Genomic DNA, 17,323 nt, shown 5'->3' with positions numbered 1-17,323 from the left:
GAAGAGAATTGTGAATGCTGCTGCTGCCCGATGAAGTTCAGGACATCGGGGAAGGAGCAGGGAGAAATCGGCTGCTGTCTTGGGGGTGAGGGTAGGGAAAGAATCGTGGAAGTGGAGAAATTGGCACGATGGCTTTGTGGGGGCTAGGGGGAGAGAGAAAGAAAGGAAAAAATAAAGAGGGGGGGCCAGGGGGAGAGAGAAAGAAAGACAGAAATAAAGAGGGGTCAGGGGAGAGAGAAAGAAAGGCAGAAATAAAGAGGGGGTCAAGAGGGAGAGAAAGAAAGGCAGAAATAAAGAGAGGGTCAAGGGGGAGAGAAAGAAAGGCAGAAAGAAAGAGGAGGGCCAGGGGGAGAGAGAAATAAAGAGGGAGGCCAGGGGAAGAGAGAAAGAAAGGCAGAAATAAAGAGGGGGGCCAGAGAGAGAGAGAAAGAAAGGCAGAAATAAAGAGGGGGGTCAAGGGGGAGAGAAAGAAAGGCAGAAAGAAAGAGGAGGGCCAGGGGGAGAGAGAAATAAAGAGGGAGGCCAGGGGGAGAGAGAAAGAAAGGCAGAAACAAAGAGGAGGGCCATGGGGAGAGAGAAAGAAAGGCAGAAATAAAGAGGGGAGCCAGGGGGAGAGAGAAAGAAAGAGGGTGGGGCAGGAGAAGAAAGAAGAAGGACCAGAAGAAGGACCAGAGACTCATGAAATCACCAGACAAAAAGGTAGGAAAAATGATTTTATTTTCAACTTAGTGATCAAAATGTGTCCGTTTTGAGAATTTATATCTGCTGTCTATATTTTGCACTATGGCCCCCTTTTACTAAAACGCAATAGCGGTTTTTAGCGCAGGGAGCCTATGAGCGTCGAGAGCAGCATGGGGCATTCAGCTCAGCTCCCTGCGCTAAAAACCGCTATCGCAGTTTAGTAAAAAGGGAGGGGGAATATTTGTCTATTTTTGTATAGTTGTTACTGAGGTGACATTGACCTCTTTGAAAACCCGCGGAATATAAATGATAATTAACATTTTCTCTGCGTACAGCGTGCTTTGTGTTTTTAAAATTTTATTGTTGGTAGATCATTTTGACTTGGCCACAAAGGTAAGGGGGAGGGAGGGAGGGTTGCTGCTGAAAGACATCTAGTAATCCTTGCAGGCTTGACTGTGCAGGGAATTATTTTTGTAAAATCATGTTTTGTTATGTGACTGGCATTATCTAGACTTTAATTTCTATGAATGAATAGAATGAAAATGATATAAAATTACTTGCTTGCGGGGACCGCGTGTTCCGGCTCACACAAGGAAGGAAGGGGTGAAAGGGAAAAAGTTTCTCTTCCTTGGAAATAGATTCTGAAGTGACCTCATCAAAGAAGACCAGCACCAAATGTACAAGAAATCCCTTAAACAATGTCAAAAGAGCCCAAAATAGAAAACTGCTACTGCCTTGAGACTCCATTATTGAAGGAATCAACTTGAAATCACAGAAGAGACAGGAAAAGGTTAAATGCCTCATGGAATCCTCAGGTACAAAACACAAACCAAATTGTGAATGAAATCAGAGCAGACAGTAAGAATTATAAAATTGATGTCATTATCCATCTGGAAAGAAAGGCGTACTAGAAATAATGCCTCAGCAATACAATTTTCAGAAGTTCTATTTGCTCATGGTAAGGGAGAAGAGAGACTGCTAGTGATGGTGGGGGGACTGATAGAAGATATGAAAGAAGGGTGGTAGAAAGGAACAGATGGTAAAGGAGGGAGGGAAGGGTGGTGGTGGAAAGGAATAGAACAGACATGAAAGAGGGTAGAGAGGAACAGACCCTGAAAGGAAATGTGGAAGGCAGAGTGGGGAGAAGACGCTGGAAGGGAAGAAGACAGATGCCAGACTATGGGGGAGCGGAGGGAAGAAGATGGGTGCTAGACGGGGACGGTGATGGGGCGGTGAATGGGATGGCAGTGGCGGTGACAGAGATGGTGGTGACGGGCGGTGAAGGGAACGGCGGTGACGGGGTGGTGCAGAGGATGGTGGGCCGGGGACAGTGCAGTGACGGGGACAGATTTTTTCCCCGTGTCATTCTCTATTCCAGAACAATGTCAAAAAGCAAAAAAGACAAGGGTCACCCTTGTCTAACTCCCCTCTTCAGACAGAAACACTCCGAAAAAGTATTATTAATATATAATCTGGCTGAGGGGGAACTATACAAGATTTAAATCATTTGACTAAATCTGGATCCTATACCAAATCAATCCATTGCTTGATACATGAAAGTCCATTCTACACGATCAAAGGCCTTCTCCGCATCCAAAGAAACAGAGAAGGCCGGATCATCCATTGTTTTTGCTAGATTTTGCATATGTAATGCCAATCTGGTGTTATTGGATGAATGTCTTTGAGCAACGCAACCCGTTTGGTGCATACCAATCATAAGGGAGAGCCTTGGCTAGTCTTAGAGCCAATAACTTAGCCAAATGTTTTCCATCCATATTAATTAAAGAAATAAGCCTGTAGTTTGAAACCAACATGGGATCTTTATTTGGCTTCGGCAAAACAATGGTTAAAGATTCCGCCATAGTACCTGAAATACAACCTTTAATTAGTTGAGATTGACATAAATTTAGAAGATGAGGTAAAAGTGTAATTTGAAATGATTTGATAAACTCCATGGTAAATCCATCACTTCCCAGAATGGATCCAACTCTGAGGGATTTCAATGCTGCCTGGAGTTCTTTAAGCAAAATAAGCGCTTCAAGACTTCCTTCAAAATAGAGCAGAGAAGATTATTTACATTGTCCAATTTGACACGGACTAGAGGACATGTAATGAAGCTAAGGGGGGACAGGTTCAGGACTAATGTCAGGAAGTTCTGCTTCACTCAGAGAGTGGTTGACACCTGGAATGCCCTCCCAGATGAGATTATTGCGGAATCGACCGTCCTAGGCTTCAAGAGCAAACTAGATGCATATCTCCTTAAGAGAGGCATGTAAGGATATGGTGGACTATAAATTACGACAGGTGTACACCTGGCAGGGCCTCCGCGTGTGCGGATCGCCGGACTTGATGGACCGAAGGTCTGATCTGGAGATGGCAGTTCTTATGTTCTTATGTTCTATATGCTTGGGAATTTTTGGTCCATGAATTAATTTTAAAAATTCTAATCCCTCAATTTCTTTGTTTGAATAAGGCTCTGAAGAATATAAAGCTTTTAATAATCCAAGAATTGTTTTTAAATATTTCCAATTTGAACATGAATTTTACCTTTCTCATCTTCTGTAGCAGCAGTCTTTACTTTTCTTTTTTTCGCTTTGAGATAATTAGCTAATAATCTTCCTGTTTTATTTGAGTTTCCATAATACAGAGCTTGCTGAGAAAACAAATCTGTCCTAGCCAATTGTGAGGAAATCTCATTATATTTATATTTAGCTTTCAAAAGGGCTTGCAAAGTATTTTGTCCCCATTTCGAGGCCAATTGTGACTCCAAAGTCAAAATAGTTTGTTCCAAATTGGAAAATTCTAATTTTAGTATTTTCCCAATATGCGCCGAATATGAAATTTGCCCTCTCATTGTGGCTTTGAAAGCATCCCATATAGTTTCCAAAGGGACTTCCTCCAAGGTGTTGAGTTGAAAATACTCATTCATTTTTACTTGAATTTCCTCGAGAAAGACTGAATCTGCAAGAAATGTATTATTAAATCTCCAAAACAGGTCTAGTGGAATCTTCTTCATTAAACTGAAATTCTATCCAAATTCCAGCATGATCAGTCAAAAGGATTGGGTTTATACTGGCTTTTGTAACCTGTTGAATTAAATGATCTGAAACAAAAATCTAATCAATTCTTGAGAATGATTTATGAACGTGAAAGCAAAAGGAAAATTTGCGAGCATTAAAGTGAAGAATCTGCCATACATCTTTCAGTCCACATGAATGCACCAGATTATCTAAACCTAGTGATTTTAATTGCTTACTAGGTTGTTTATCCATTAACGGATCCATGACAGCGTTGAAATCTCTGGCCACAATTAAATTATTTCTAGCCAGTGACAGAATTGGTTGTTGAAGTTTTTTAAAGAACTCTGCCTGAATCAAATTAGGAGCATAAATATTAAGAAGCATCAGAGCATCATTTCCTGAAGTCATATCAACATGGAGCCATCTACCCATAGAATCAGCTTGAGAATTACCAAATACAGCAGAACATTTTCTGTTAACTAGGATAGCCACACCAGCCTTTTTCCCCACTGCAGGTGCAGAAAACCAGTATTTAACCCACCCACCCTACCAATTTGGCAGCCTGAATTTGTGAAAGGTGTGTGTCTTACAAGAAATAGACATCCGCCTCCTGCTGTTTCAAAAAATTAAGAATTTTTTTCCTTTTAATGGAATGGTTGAGTCCATTGACATTTAATGAATATAATTTTAAAGCCATTTTGGGTTACTATAACAAATTAATAAATAATCCCTTAATTTCCTTTTAAACAAATAAATATATAAATTTTCCCCATATCCAGGACCCTAAACTCCCCTCCTCCCACCCCTAACCCATCCCCTAAAATGTCTCATAAACTTGAGTGCACGCATAATGACAGGCAACCACTAACCTCCTCTAGGCACTCCAGATCTTCCCCAAACTTAAACCCTCTTATTTAATAGTTAAGAAATAATTAAATTATGATTAGTTAACTATCATACTTTTAAATAGCATTATTAAGTATGAAAAATTCAACTGAATAATAGGCATTGTAAAGAAATAACAGCCATGAAAAATAAAAAAAAAACCTCAGGAATCACTATATCCACTCTAGATAATATATCTAAACATACCAAATACATAAATGTAAACCTCATTATGAATTAAGGGCTCCTTTTATGAAGCCGCGGTAGCAGTTTAACACATGTAATAACGTGCGCTAAACTGCCGGACGCGCTAGCTGCTACTGCCTCCTCTTGAGCAGGTAGTAGTTTTTCGGCTAGCGCATGATTAAAAAGCCGCACGTGTTAAAGCCGCTACCGCGGCTTCGTAAAAGGAGCCCTAAAATTCCTGACAGGTATAGGCATTCATTAAAAATTAAATGCATAAGACATCTCATAATAATAAAATCTATAATTACTATTTCCCCCCATCATTTTCCTCATTCATACAGCGAACAAACACGCTTACTTACCCCCTTTTTATTAAAGTTTAAACCGGAAAAGAATATTTTAGAATAGAATTAATTTAACTCAAGTGTAATACAATAGTAAGATATTACCACATAAAAATTAAATCTGTCAGTAGTATTAATTAAGTTAATCTATATCTCTGACCAATCTCTTTAAAACAGGGATCTCAAAGTCCCTCCTTGAGGGCCGCAATTCAGTCTGGTTTTCAGGATTTCCCCAATGAATATGCATTGAAAGCAGTGCATGCACATAGATATCATGCATATTCATTGGAGAAATCCTGAAATCCCGACTGGATTGCAGCCTTCGAGGAGGGACTTTGAGACCCCTGCTTTAAAATAAACAATTCTGAAATTAACTTATCTTACTAGCATCATATTTTAAATTATGTTAAGTATTAGTGTTACCCCCAATTAAAAAATATTTAGTAACTCAGAAATTATAAAATTAAGTTCAAACATAAACATATTCATTCCTTTATCCATTCATTCAGTTTACATACCATCCAAACTACCTTATACTCACTTAACCCAGAAACTTCTAAGTTTATATTCCCATTCAAACTTCCAATTTACAGTACTTATCCCACATACAAACTTATAAACCAGGAATAATCCATATTCAGACTCTAAAACTGTTCCATGGATGAATATAACAAATCTTCAAGATCCCAAAGTCAGCAAGAAGAGGAGAAAGCAACACTAATAGGCCAACAACAAGAGATTGAGCAGGAAAGTCCTCAATTAGGGATAAATTGATATGTTTGGAACAGGAGAAGCTGGAGCTGGACCCACGAAGAGACATGAGATGAATCGATTCCCTACAGGCAGCCTGAAGCTGAACCCGAATCTGCTGAAAATTTTCTTTTTCCTTACTCCTTTTGTAACACCGGAGAGATAAGCATCATACATTACATTAGAGATTTCTATTCCGCCATTACCTTGTGGTTCAAGGCGGATTACAAAAGAGTTATAGAAGGCGGATTACAAAAGAATAAATGATATTTATGAAATTATTGTCCTTCCAAAGAAGGTGTAGTAGTGTTTCTTGCAGTTGCACCTTTGTTAGTGTGCTGCAGTTGCTGCTGATATACAATTGCGGCTGGGCTATTGTCTATATTTCTGTGCTGGTGCTGCAACAGTTACAGGAGTCCTATTAAAGACTGAAACTGTGCAATTGACAGGCACTGCTGTGCTCTGATTTAGTTTGGACATAGACTCCTGTGGTGCTTGCAGCTTTTGCAACAGACTTTGAGACTCTGTTCTGTCTTGCAGCAGAGAAACCACAATACTTTATAATGGTGTAGGCTGAAAAAATTCATCAAAGTTCCTTGTACCATTCATGCTATTATTTTCAGACAGCCTATTCTCTGCTGTTTGTGAGGATTCAAGCTCAATGTAGAAGCCCCTGTTCCAGTCCCATGTTATGCTCTGAGCTGCTTTTGATGAGTTAAATTTTCACGAGTTCTGCAATTCTGTGGCATTCTTTCTTATTATGGAACCAAATTCCATATATGGCAAATCTTGCTAGACCTTGACGTCAACATTGAGCTGGCATTAGTTCTAGAAGCGTAGCGTGCGGTAGTTTCATGCATGCGCTAAAAACGCTAGCGCACCTTAGTAAAAGGTACTAAACTAAATTAAACCTTAAGTTTGTATACCGCATCATCTCCACAGAAGTGGAGCTCGACACGGTTTACAGGAATTAAAAAAAGAAGGGAACTCCAATGGAAAGAGGAAGGGAATTGGTAAACAGGAAGTAAATGGGGGACTTAGAATAATGGAGAGGGAGGGAGTTACATTTTGGAGAAAAGCCAAGTTTTCAAATGTTTTCTGAAGTGTTGGAGGGAGGTCGAACTCCGAAGATGGGCAGTAAAGCTGTTCCACAGCTCGGTGATCCTGAAGAGGAGGGATGTTCCAAGTTTTCCTGTTTGGGATATGCCTTTTAAAGAGGGGAAGGATAGTTTGAAATTTTGAGTGGATCTGGAGGAGTCAGGACTCGAGGAGAGCCAAGATAGTGGAAAGAGGGGAGGAAGGATGCCGTGGAGAGATTTGAAGGCTAGACAGGCGCATTTGTAGTGAACCCTGAGGATGACTGGGAGCCAATGAAGTTTAGACAGAAGCGGGGAGACATGGTCGAATTTGCTTTTTGCGAAGATTAGTTTAGCTGTAGTGTTCTGAATCCGTTGAAGTCTGAGAAGACTTTTCTTTGTTAGGCTTAGGTAGATGGAGTTGCAGTAATCTAGTCTGGATAGAATAATGGATTGAACAAGGACAGCGAAATGTTGTTGGTGAAAGCAGGATCTGAATTTTTTTAGCATGTGAAGATTGAAAAAGCATTTTTTTACTAGGGAGTTGATGTGGTCGTTGAAGGACAATGTAGAGTCAATGATGATTCCCAGAACTTTGCTAGAGTGCTCAAGCTGCAGATTGGTGCCAGAGGATAGTGGGATGAGGATGGGTAGCTGATCTAATTTTGGGCCGAGCCAAAGTAGTTTTGTTTTGGTCTCATTTAGTTTCATTTGAACGGTGAGAGCCCAGGATTGGAGATTTGTTATACAAGATGAGATGTTATCAGAGAGGTTGGTGAGGTTAGAGTCGGTCTCGAGAAGGACAAGGATGTCGTCGGCGTAGGTGTAAAGTGTCTCCGAGGTGGATAGTTGGAGGAGTTTCAGGGAGGACATATAAACATTGAAAAGAATCAGGGATAGGGGTGAACCCTGGGGGACTCCGCAGATCGGTTTCCAAGGGGAGGATGAGGTTCCATTCATGTTAACGAAGTAGGAGCGGGAACGTAAGAATTTTGAGAACCAATCTAAAACTGTGGAGTTTATGCCAATTTCAGAAAGTTGGAGGATTAGTATGTCATGATGGACAATGTCGAAAGCTGCAGAAAGGTCAAATTGAAGAAGGACAGCGAACTTGTTGCAGGAGTGAAGTTGTTGGACCTTTGAAATTAAAGAGGCTAAAAGGGATTCAGTGCTGAAGTTGGGTCTGAATCCATGTTGGTAGGGTAGGAGAATGGAGAATCTCTCAAGATAGGACGAGAGTTGGGTGGCTATGATGGACTCCAGCATTTTGGTCAGGAGAGGAATGTTAGCTATTGGGCGATAGCTGGAAGGAGTGGAAGGGTTTAGATCAGATTTTTTCAATAGAGGGGATAAGGCAATGTGTCCCATTGCTGTAGAAAATAGGCCTGAGAGCAGGGCGGAATTTATAAGTTTGGTGAGAGATGAGATGGCTTGTGCTGGAATATTCTCATATAAGTAGGAGGGGAAAGGATCCAAGGTACAGTTGCAGGATTTTAACTTGAGACAGAGTTTAGAGACCTGGGAGTCGGAAACGAGCTCAAAGGCGGTCCAGGATCTATCGGCTGGGATATGGTTGGCCTTGGTTAGATTAGGGTTGGAGGTAGTGAGCACCAGAGAGTTGTAAGTGGGTGTTGGGGGGAAGGAACATCGTAAGGTAGTCACTTTCTCATTGAAGAATTTTGCTAGATCATTAGCAGATGGAGAGGAGGGGAGTGTGGCGGAATCATGTTTAGAGGATATGGAACGCCAAATGTTGAACAGTGTGTTACTTTGGTTGTTGGATCTGGAGATTTTGTTGCCGTAGTAATTTTTCCTTGATTTTTTTAATTCTGTGTTATAGAGCTTAATAATAGCCCTCCAGGACTGTCTGTCAGTGGGGGATTTAGACTTTTTCCATTATTGTTCCAGTATTCAACATTTCTGCTTTAGTTGTCTGTGATAGGGAAGGGGGCCTTGCGGGAGTAGGAGACAGTTTTAGTGGATAGAGGAGCAAGGGAGTGGTAGGTGGTCTCAGAGAGGTTGATCCAATTGTGCCAGTTGGATTCAGGGTTTGAAGGGTTGGGAATGGTGGAAATTAGGTTGAGGAATTTGGTCCAGAACAGATCACTCGCAATTTTTTTTCGGAAGGTAATAGGATTGGGGGACCGAGGAGGGGGTTCGAGGTGTGACATGAAAATGGGGAGGCAGAAAGCCCCTAGGAAGTGGTCGGACCAAGGGACAGGATCCCAGCGAGTGTCGTCGACCGAAGTTTTGTATTCGGTGAGATCGAGGAAGCTGATGATGTCCAGCACGTGCCCCTTTTCATGGGTTGGGGAGGGAGCCTGGGGGGGAAGCCTAAAGAGGTGAGGAAGTTGTTGAGATCGATTGCATCCTTGTTGGTGGTGTCGTTTATGTGAAGATTAATATCCCCAATGATTAGTAATCTTTGAAATTTGAGGAAGGCGTTTGTAATGGTCTCAAGGACGAGATCAGAGGATTTGTTCCAGGGGGATGATGGTGGACGATATAATAGCAGGATACCCAGTGGGTGAGGATGGAGCTCGTCATTGACAGAGGCTAGCATGTATTCTAGGGAAGCATGGCTGCCCTTTTCAAGAAGTTGGACATCGAAGAATGATTTATGGAGGAGTGCCAGACCACCTCCTTTTCGGTTAATTCTGGGGGAGAAGAGGCCTTGGTAACCGTGAGAACAGAGTTCATTCTGAGAGAATATGTCGTCTTTTGCGATCCAAGATTCAGTGATGAATAAGAATCCGGGGTTGAGGTCTTCAAGAAGATTTTTCAAAATTTGGGTTTTGTTGCATGCGGATCTGGCGTTGCAGTAGAGAGATGGGACTGGGGTGAGAGAGTCTGGGGTGTGATTGGGAGGGCTGGCAGGGGGAATGGGCTTTAAGGAGGCGTGATTGATTCTTCAGGGTTTGTTTTTTTTGGAGGGATGGCTTCTGGTGCGCAAAAGCGTGGGGATTTTGGCACCAGGGTAGGTAGGACTGACAATGATGGGGTTCAGTAAGTTAGGAGGGGGGGTTTCAGGCAGAAGGAGATATTGGAAGATGAGCAGAGAAGGAGAAGAAGGATCCATAGGTGTGGTTTCATGGTGGGGGTTGGGAGACCCTTTGGAGGGGTGGGAGGTGAGAATAGCGGAAGGCTTGGCAGTTGGACAGAGCTGGACGATTGAGCAGGACTAAAACAATTAAATAGAATCTGGTGAATCTTAGTAATTGAGCAGATCTTAATCAGTTGAGAAGAATCTGGAGATCCTTAGCAGGACATAAACAGTAGAATAAAATCTGGGGTCTTTAGCAAACTTAAACAGTAAGTAGAATCAAGTGATCCATAGCAGGATTTAAGCAATTGAGTAACAGAACCAAAACAGTTGAATAGAATCAGGAGATCCTTGGCAAATTTAAACAGTGAATAGAATCTGGAGAACCTTAGCCGGGCTTAGGATGGGATATAAAACAAGAGGAAAGTGGGGAGAACTTCATTAAAGAAAAGAGAACAAAAAAGGAAATAACATCAAGGAGGGGAGGCTCATATGGAATCAGCAGTCTATTAATAAATGCCGGCTCATTGGACTTTAAAAATTTGAAAGTAAGAGCAATTTTATACGTAATTCGATAAGCAATGAGAAGCCAGTGCATCTTCTTAAATGAGGGAGAGACATGATCATATTTTTTTTTTTGAATACGTGACAATTTTAACAGCAGTATTCTGGATCAATTGGAGAAGTCTAATATCCTTTTGACTTAATCCTTTGTATAGTGAATTACAATAATCAATTTTAGAAATAACAAGAGTGGATCAAAATGTTGAGACTAGGAGTATCTAGGAGAGGGACAAAAGATTTTATCAATTTTAGTTTATAAAAACAGTTTCTAGAAATAACAAGAGTGGATCAAAATGTTGAGACTAGGAGTATCTAGGAGAGGGACTAAAGATTTTATCATTTTTAGTTTATAAAAACAGTTTCTAACGAGAGCACTAATTTGGGGATGATAGGTTAGTTTATTGATGATGACACCTAAAATTTTAATTGATGAAACGACTTCAATTGGGATATTTTGGATAGATAATGGAGCTGAAAGTTGAGGATTGTCTTTCCATGGGAAAAGGACACTGCTGGATTTTGTGATACTAAGAGATAGCATATTAGTATTTAACCAATCTCTGATTTTTTTTCTAACTTAGAATTGATGGTCATAATATCATTGAGATTGGAGGGGTCAATAGTATGAAGAATTTGAAGATCGTCAGCATAGGCAAAGATTAAGAAGCCGATTGATTGACAGAGAGTTAGTAGCTGGGCAAGATAGATGTTAAAAAGTAATGGAGATAGAATAGATCCTTGTGAAATACCGAAGTTATTTTGAAAAGGATTAGAAACAGAATTATTGAAATGTACAGTTGAAGTTTTGCAAGAAAAATAGGAACGAAACCATTCAAGAATTTGACCTGTAATACCAATAGATGTTAATTTTATAATCAGACTGGCATTGGATCAATTTGGTTTTACATGCCTCCACTCTTTGCTTACAACTGTCCAGTCTGGTATTGGAAATTTGTACTTGTTTAGCAAGGTTTGCCATTCCCTCCTGAACTGAAGCCAGTTTCACAGAATTGTCCTCTAAAATATCTTGTACACACTTCATCCTATCCATAAGTTGTTCCAAAATATCCATTGAGTCTTTAGGCAATGGCACTTTTGAAGGTGTAGAAGGTTTATGTTTTGATCTTTTATTGGTCCCTCCAACTACAAAGGCCGCCTCTATCCGGGTTTGTTTCCTAGTTGACATATTGTATAAATATCTACCTTCCGGGAGGAAAAACCTTAGTTCAACTGCTGAGAAATAATCTGCAGGTGCCACCAAAGGAGGAGCTCAGCACTCACACAACCATATCTGCTGCCTTCAAGTTCCAAACTCCCTCTTCTGTAACCTCAAAAATGGAAGAAAGGGTCATAAGGGTTGTTTGAAGGGAGGTTGACAGTGGGAAGTGATGGTGGGGGAGGCAACATTGTTGTTGAAGGGAGGTTGGTAGAGTAGACAGTCGGAATGGGTGGTGAGGAGGTGACATTGTTGAGAGTTCAAGGTAGATCATGTGAATCTTGTCATGGAAGAACTCTGCCATCGTCTGGGATAGAGTGAAGAGGGGATAGGAGGATGGGGCACTTTGAGTAGAGAGTTGAGCGTGGCAAAGAGACGGCGAGGGTTGGCACTAAGAGAGTTGGTTTGTCCTGTTTGGCAAGCGAGAGGGTAGATTGGATGGACGTCAGCATGAATTTGAAATGAAGTCAGCAAGCGTGGGAGATTTAAGCCAAAGACATTCAGCAGCTCGAGCGCAGGTAACGTATTTTGGGGGTCAACCAATGCTGGGGTTTGGCACGCCATACAGGATGGGAAATGGGAGGGGTAAGGGTATTGATAGAAGATGAGAGAATGGAGTAATAGGAGAGGACAGTGTCAGTAGAATTCTTTGACATAGTAGTAGAAAGGAGAGATGAGACACTGGTAAAGAGCATGTCAGGGTCAATAGCCTGAAGGTTCCTAAACGTTCAGGTAGTGATCAGTCGAGGTTGGGGAGGAGGGTGATGAGTTGTGAATGTTAACAGCTGATGGTCGGAGATGGTAAGATCTGAGGTGCAGAATTTGGTGATAGAGCAGTTGGAGGATAGGACAAGGTCAAGGCAGTGGCCTTACTGGTGAGTAGGGGCGGTGGAGCACAGCTGGAGGTCATATGAGGATGTTAGAGTGAGAAACCTGGACGTACAGAAGGGTCATCAGCATGGATGTTGAAGTCGCCAAGGATAAGGGAGGAAGATGAGATTTCAAGAAAGGAGGAGAGCCAGGAGTCAAACTCAGTGAGGAAGGAGGAGAAGGATTTGTCAGAGGGTCAGTACATAACCACTACTCTTAGAGACAGGGGGACGAATAGACGGATGGAGTGAACTTCAAAGGAAGGAGAACAGCAGGATTGAGGCAGAAGAAGGGGTTGATATTTGCAAAATGGTGAGAGTAAGAGTCCAACATCACCTCCATGACCATCTGGGCGAGGCGTGTATGAGAAAAGGTACTCTCCATGACACAGAGCGGCAGCTGAAGCAGAGTCTTCAGGGCAGATCCAGGTTTCAGTTAGTGCTAGCAGGTGGAGTTTCTAGAGATAAAGAGGTCATGGATGAAGGTAAGTTTGTTGGATACGGAGCGGGTGTTCCACAGGGTACATGAGAAGGACAGGAAGGAACGAGGGAGGAAAGGAACAGAAATAAGATTTGTTAAGATTGCGGTGTGATCCCCACGAGTAGGATGGGAGATCATTGGGAAGACTGGGATTAGAATTGATGTCCCTAGGAGGATATGAGTGAGTGTAAGAGAAGCATGGGGGCTAAGCCGTAGTGGAGATGTATGTAAGTAGAGTGGGGATCTCTGAATGAAAGGGAGAGAGTGTAGTAGTTGTAAGGCTGAGAAAAGGGTGGGGGAGAAGAGAGAGGGTGAGGTGGTAAATAACTGAAATGAGGCTTATTGGTCTGTAATTTCCCGCTTCATCTCTACAACCACTTTTGTGAAGAGGGACCACATCCGCTCTTCTCCATTCCCGCGGAACCTCTCCCATTTCTAAAGATCTATTGAACAAATCTTTAAGAGGACCCACCAGAACCTCTCGGAGCTCCCTCAATATCCTGGGTTGGATCCCGTCCGGTCCCATAACTTTGTGCACCTTCAATTTTTATGAAGTTCATAAACGCTCTCTTCTGTCAACGATGCAGTCTCCATTCCATTCTCAGGTGTAACTTTGCTGACCAATTGTGGTCCTTCTCCATGTTTTTCTTCTGTGAACACCAAATAGACATATTTGTTTAGCACATTTGCTTTTTCCTCATCACTTTCCACATAGCGGTTTTTATCTTCTTTCAGTCTCGTAATTCCATTTTTTGTTTTCCTCCTTTTCACTAATATACCTAAAAAAATTTTTGCCTCCCTTCCTTTTTTATATTTATAGCCATTTGCTCTTTCACTTTCGCCAGACGTATCTCTCTCTTGACTTCTTCCTCTTGGCTTCTGCACTTCTCTTTCTGCCATACATCCATCTTTAGCATTAACTTTTAACATTCAACTTTCTTCTCAAAATTTGCTTTCTTCTCAAAATCTATCTACTTGGCACCACATGAGACCTCCCCTCAAGGATATTGACTAGGGTTAGATAAAGTTTTCCAAATTCCAAAGTTGGCACAATCTTATACTAAACAAAAAGGGGACTTTACAGTAAAGGTGGACTACCAAGTAAAATAATTTGGGGAAGCTATAGAAGGGGTTAAAAAAAGTTCAAATAGCTTTGGTAAAGGACAATTTGAATATTCACCAGAGAATGGAAAGACTGTAAAACTGAGAGATGCTTGAATTTAAGGTTTTTGAATTTTCCTCAATCACCCATATTACAACCAATTGAGATGTAAAAGAAATTTCTTAGAGAGGTCTTGCAAATTCCTGCTCAATCAATGCCACCGATAACAAAAGCATATTATATTTCTTTGGGTAGTCCACTGAAAAAAAAATTCTAGTTCAGGACCAGCTGGCCAGTTTAGATGTTATTGGCCTACTGGAAATCTCTGATATGATTTTGAATACAGCTACCCTTATTACTACATTTGCACTAGAATATGAAAGGAATTGGATACTGCAAATGTATTTCAGATTTAAAGATGTAAAATTTATGGGTAATTCAGTTTTGATATTTCCTGACCTTTGTAGGTCCACTCAACAGAGGAGCCTTTTTGGCTCTTAAACCCCTGGTATTGGACTTCAAAGGGACTTTTTTCCTGCAGTTCCCCTGTAAATGTATTGTTAAAATAGAGGAGAAATCTTTGGAAGCTCCCAGTCCCAATAGCAATCTCCACCCCTTCAAATGTGAATCAAGTTGAAATTAATGAAGCTTAACAGGTCCACCAGTTATAAATCTTGTCTTTCCTAATAGTTTTTCATTATTTCCTGTCTTTTCAAATGTCTTGCCTCGGTTAAGAACATAAGAAGTTGCCTCCGCTGGGTCAGACACAAGGTCCATCGTGCCCAGCAGTCCGCACCCGCGGCGTCCCTTCAGGCCCATGACCTGTAATGTGATCCTTCTCTAATCCCTTTTATCCTTCTATCCATACTCTGTCTAAAACCTATCTCTACCTCTATCTGTATCCTTCAATCCCCCTATCGTTCAGGAATTTATCCAATCCTTCCTTGAACCCCCGTAGTGTGCTCTGTCCTATCACAACCTCCGGAAGCGCATTCCAGGTGTCCACCACCCTCTGTGTAAAGAAGAACTTCCTAGCATTGGTTCTAAAATTGTCCCCTTTCAGCTTCTCTGAGTGCCCCCTGGTGCTTGTGGTTCCCAATAATCTGAAGAATCTGTCCCTTTCCACCCTCTCTATGCCCTTCATGATCTTGAAAGTCTCTATCATGTCTCCTCTGAGTCTCCTCTTTTCAAGGGAGAAGAGCCCCAGCCTTCCCAACCTGTCTGTGTATGAAAGGTTTTCCATACCTGTTATCATTTTCGTCGCTCTTCTCTGGACCCTTTCAAGTATTGCCATGTCCTTCTTGAGGTACGGTGACCAATACTGGACACAGTACTCCAGATGCGGACGAACCATCGCACGATACAGCGGCATGGTGACTTCCTTCTTCCTGGTTGTAATGCCCTTCTTAATAATACCCAACATTCTGTTTGCTTTCTTGGAGGCCGCTGCACAAACTGCCGTTGGTTTCATTGTAGTATCTACCAGCACACCCAAGTCTTTTTCAAGATTACTATCCCCTAGCACTGACCCCCCCATTTTATAGCTGAACATCGGGGTTTTTTTTCCTAAATGCATGACCTTGCATTTCTCTATATTAAAGCGCATTTGCCATTTGCTTGCCCACTCCTCCAGTTTGTTTAGGTCCCTTTGTAGGTCTTCACATTCTTCCATGGTTCTAACCCTGCAGCAGAGTTTGGTGTCATCCGCAAATTTTATAACTTCACACTTCATCCCTGCTTCTAGGTCGTTTATGAATACATTGAACAGCAGCGGTCCGAGCACCGACCCCTGGGGAACACCGCTCGTGACCTTCCGCCAGTCCGAGTAGTGGCCCTTAACTCCGACCCATTGCTTTCTGTCTGCCAACCAGTGTTTAATCCATCTGTGTACGTCCCCTTCCACCCCGTGGCTCCACAGCTTCCTAAGAAGCCGCTCATGGGGCACCGTGTCAAAGGCCTTTTGGAAGTCGAGATAGATGATGTCTATGGGTTCTCCTTTGTCCATCTGGCTGTTTATCCCTTCAAAGAAGTGTAGTAGGTTTGTTTGGCACGATCTTCCCTTGCAAAAGCCATGCTGGCTCACTTTTAGTTGTCCATTTTTTTCTATGTGTTTGCAGATGGTGTCCTTTATTAGTGCCTCCATCATCTTGCCTGGGACTGAAATCAGGCTTACTGGCCTGTAGTTCCCCGGGTCACCCCTCGATCCCTTTTTAAAGATAGGTGTGATATTTGCTATTTTCCAGTCCTCCGGGATCTCCCCAATTTTCAAGGACAAGTTGCAAATTTGTCGGAGAGTTTCCGCTATTTCGTTCCTTAGCTCTTTTAGAGCCCTTGGGTGGATTCCATCCGGGCCCGGAGATTTGTCGCTTTTTAGTCTGTCTATCTGTTTGAGGACCTCCTCATGGCTTATCTCTATATGCACCAGTTTTTCTTCCTGATCTCCACTTATGATCTCTTCGGGTTCTGGTACATTCAATGTGTCCTCGCTCGTGAAGACCGACGAGAAGAACTTGTTTAATCTGTCGGCTACCTCTTTTTCCTCCTTTACCACCCCCTTTCTGTCTCCATCATCCAACGGTCCTACTTCCTCCCTCGCCGGTTGTTTCCCCTTGACATATCTAGGGGGTTTAACTCCCGGACGTTGGCTCAGCAGTAAAAAAGCTAAGTACATTAGTATACTAAAGGATTAAATATTTATTTGAAAGAAAAAATTTTGAAAGTAAAATAAAATGCATTAAAACAGTAGTATAAGCAGCCAATGATGAGTTCTCATGTAATTCTTCCCGCAATGGTAAAGTAACGCAGCGGTGGAGTGGTGGGGCTGAGGCTACTTTTCAAAGACTGAAAAAACAGCTTGTGGACACTATAGCTCACCTCTATTGCTGACAGTTTTTCTTCTTGGTCACCATGGAAGATCACGTCGGGTTCCGGTACACTGGATGTGTCCTCACTTGTGAAGACTGACGAGAAGAATTTGTTTAACCTGTCGGCTACCTCTTTTTGCTCCTTTATCACTCCCTTTTTGTCTCCATCATCCAACGGTCCTACTTCCTCCCTCGCTGGTTTCTTCCCCTTAACATATCTGAAGAATGATTTGAAGTTTTTT

The 17,323-nt window shown here is 41.9% G+C and overlaps 1 protein-coding gene across 3 annotated transcripts in view; it reads left to right on the top strand.

The window, feature by feature from the left end:
* Positions 1 to 17,323, top strand: part of SARNP (SAP domain containing ribonucleoprotein) — a 313,723-nt gene that overhangs the window by 216,881 nt on the left and 79,519 nt on the right. The window lies entirely within an intron of this gene.

This window comes from Geotrypetes seraphini, chromosome 3 (genome assembly GCF_902459505.1).
Source record: "Geotrypetes seraphini chromosome 3, aGeoSer1.1, whole genome shotgun sequence".
Taxonomy (NCBI): Eukaryota; Metazoa; Chordata; class Amphibia; order Gymnophiona; family Dermophiidae; genus Geotrypetes; species Geotrypetes seraphini.
The sequence above is the reverse complement of the archived record's forward strand: the minus strand, read 5'-3'. Positions and strand labels throughout refer to the sequence as shown.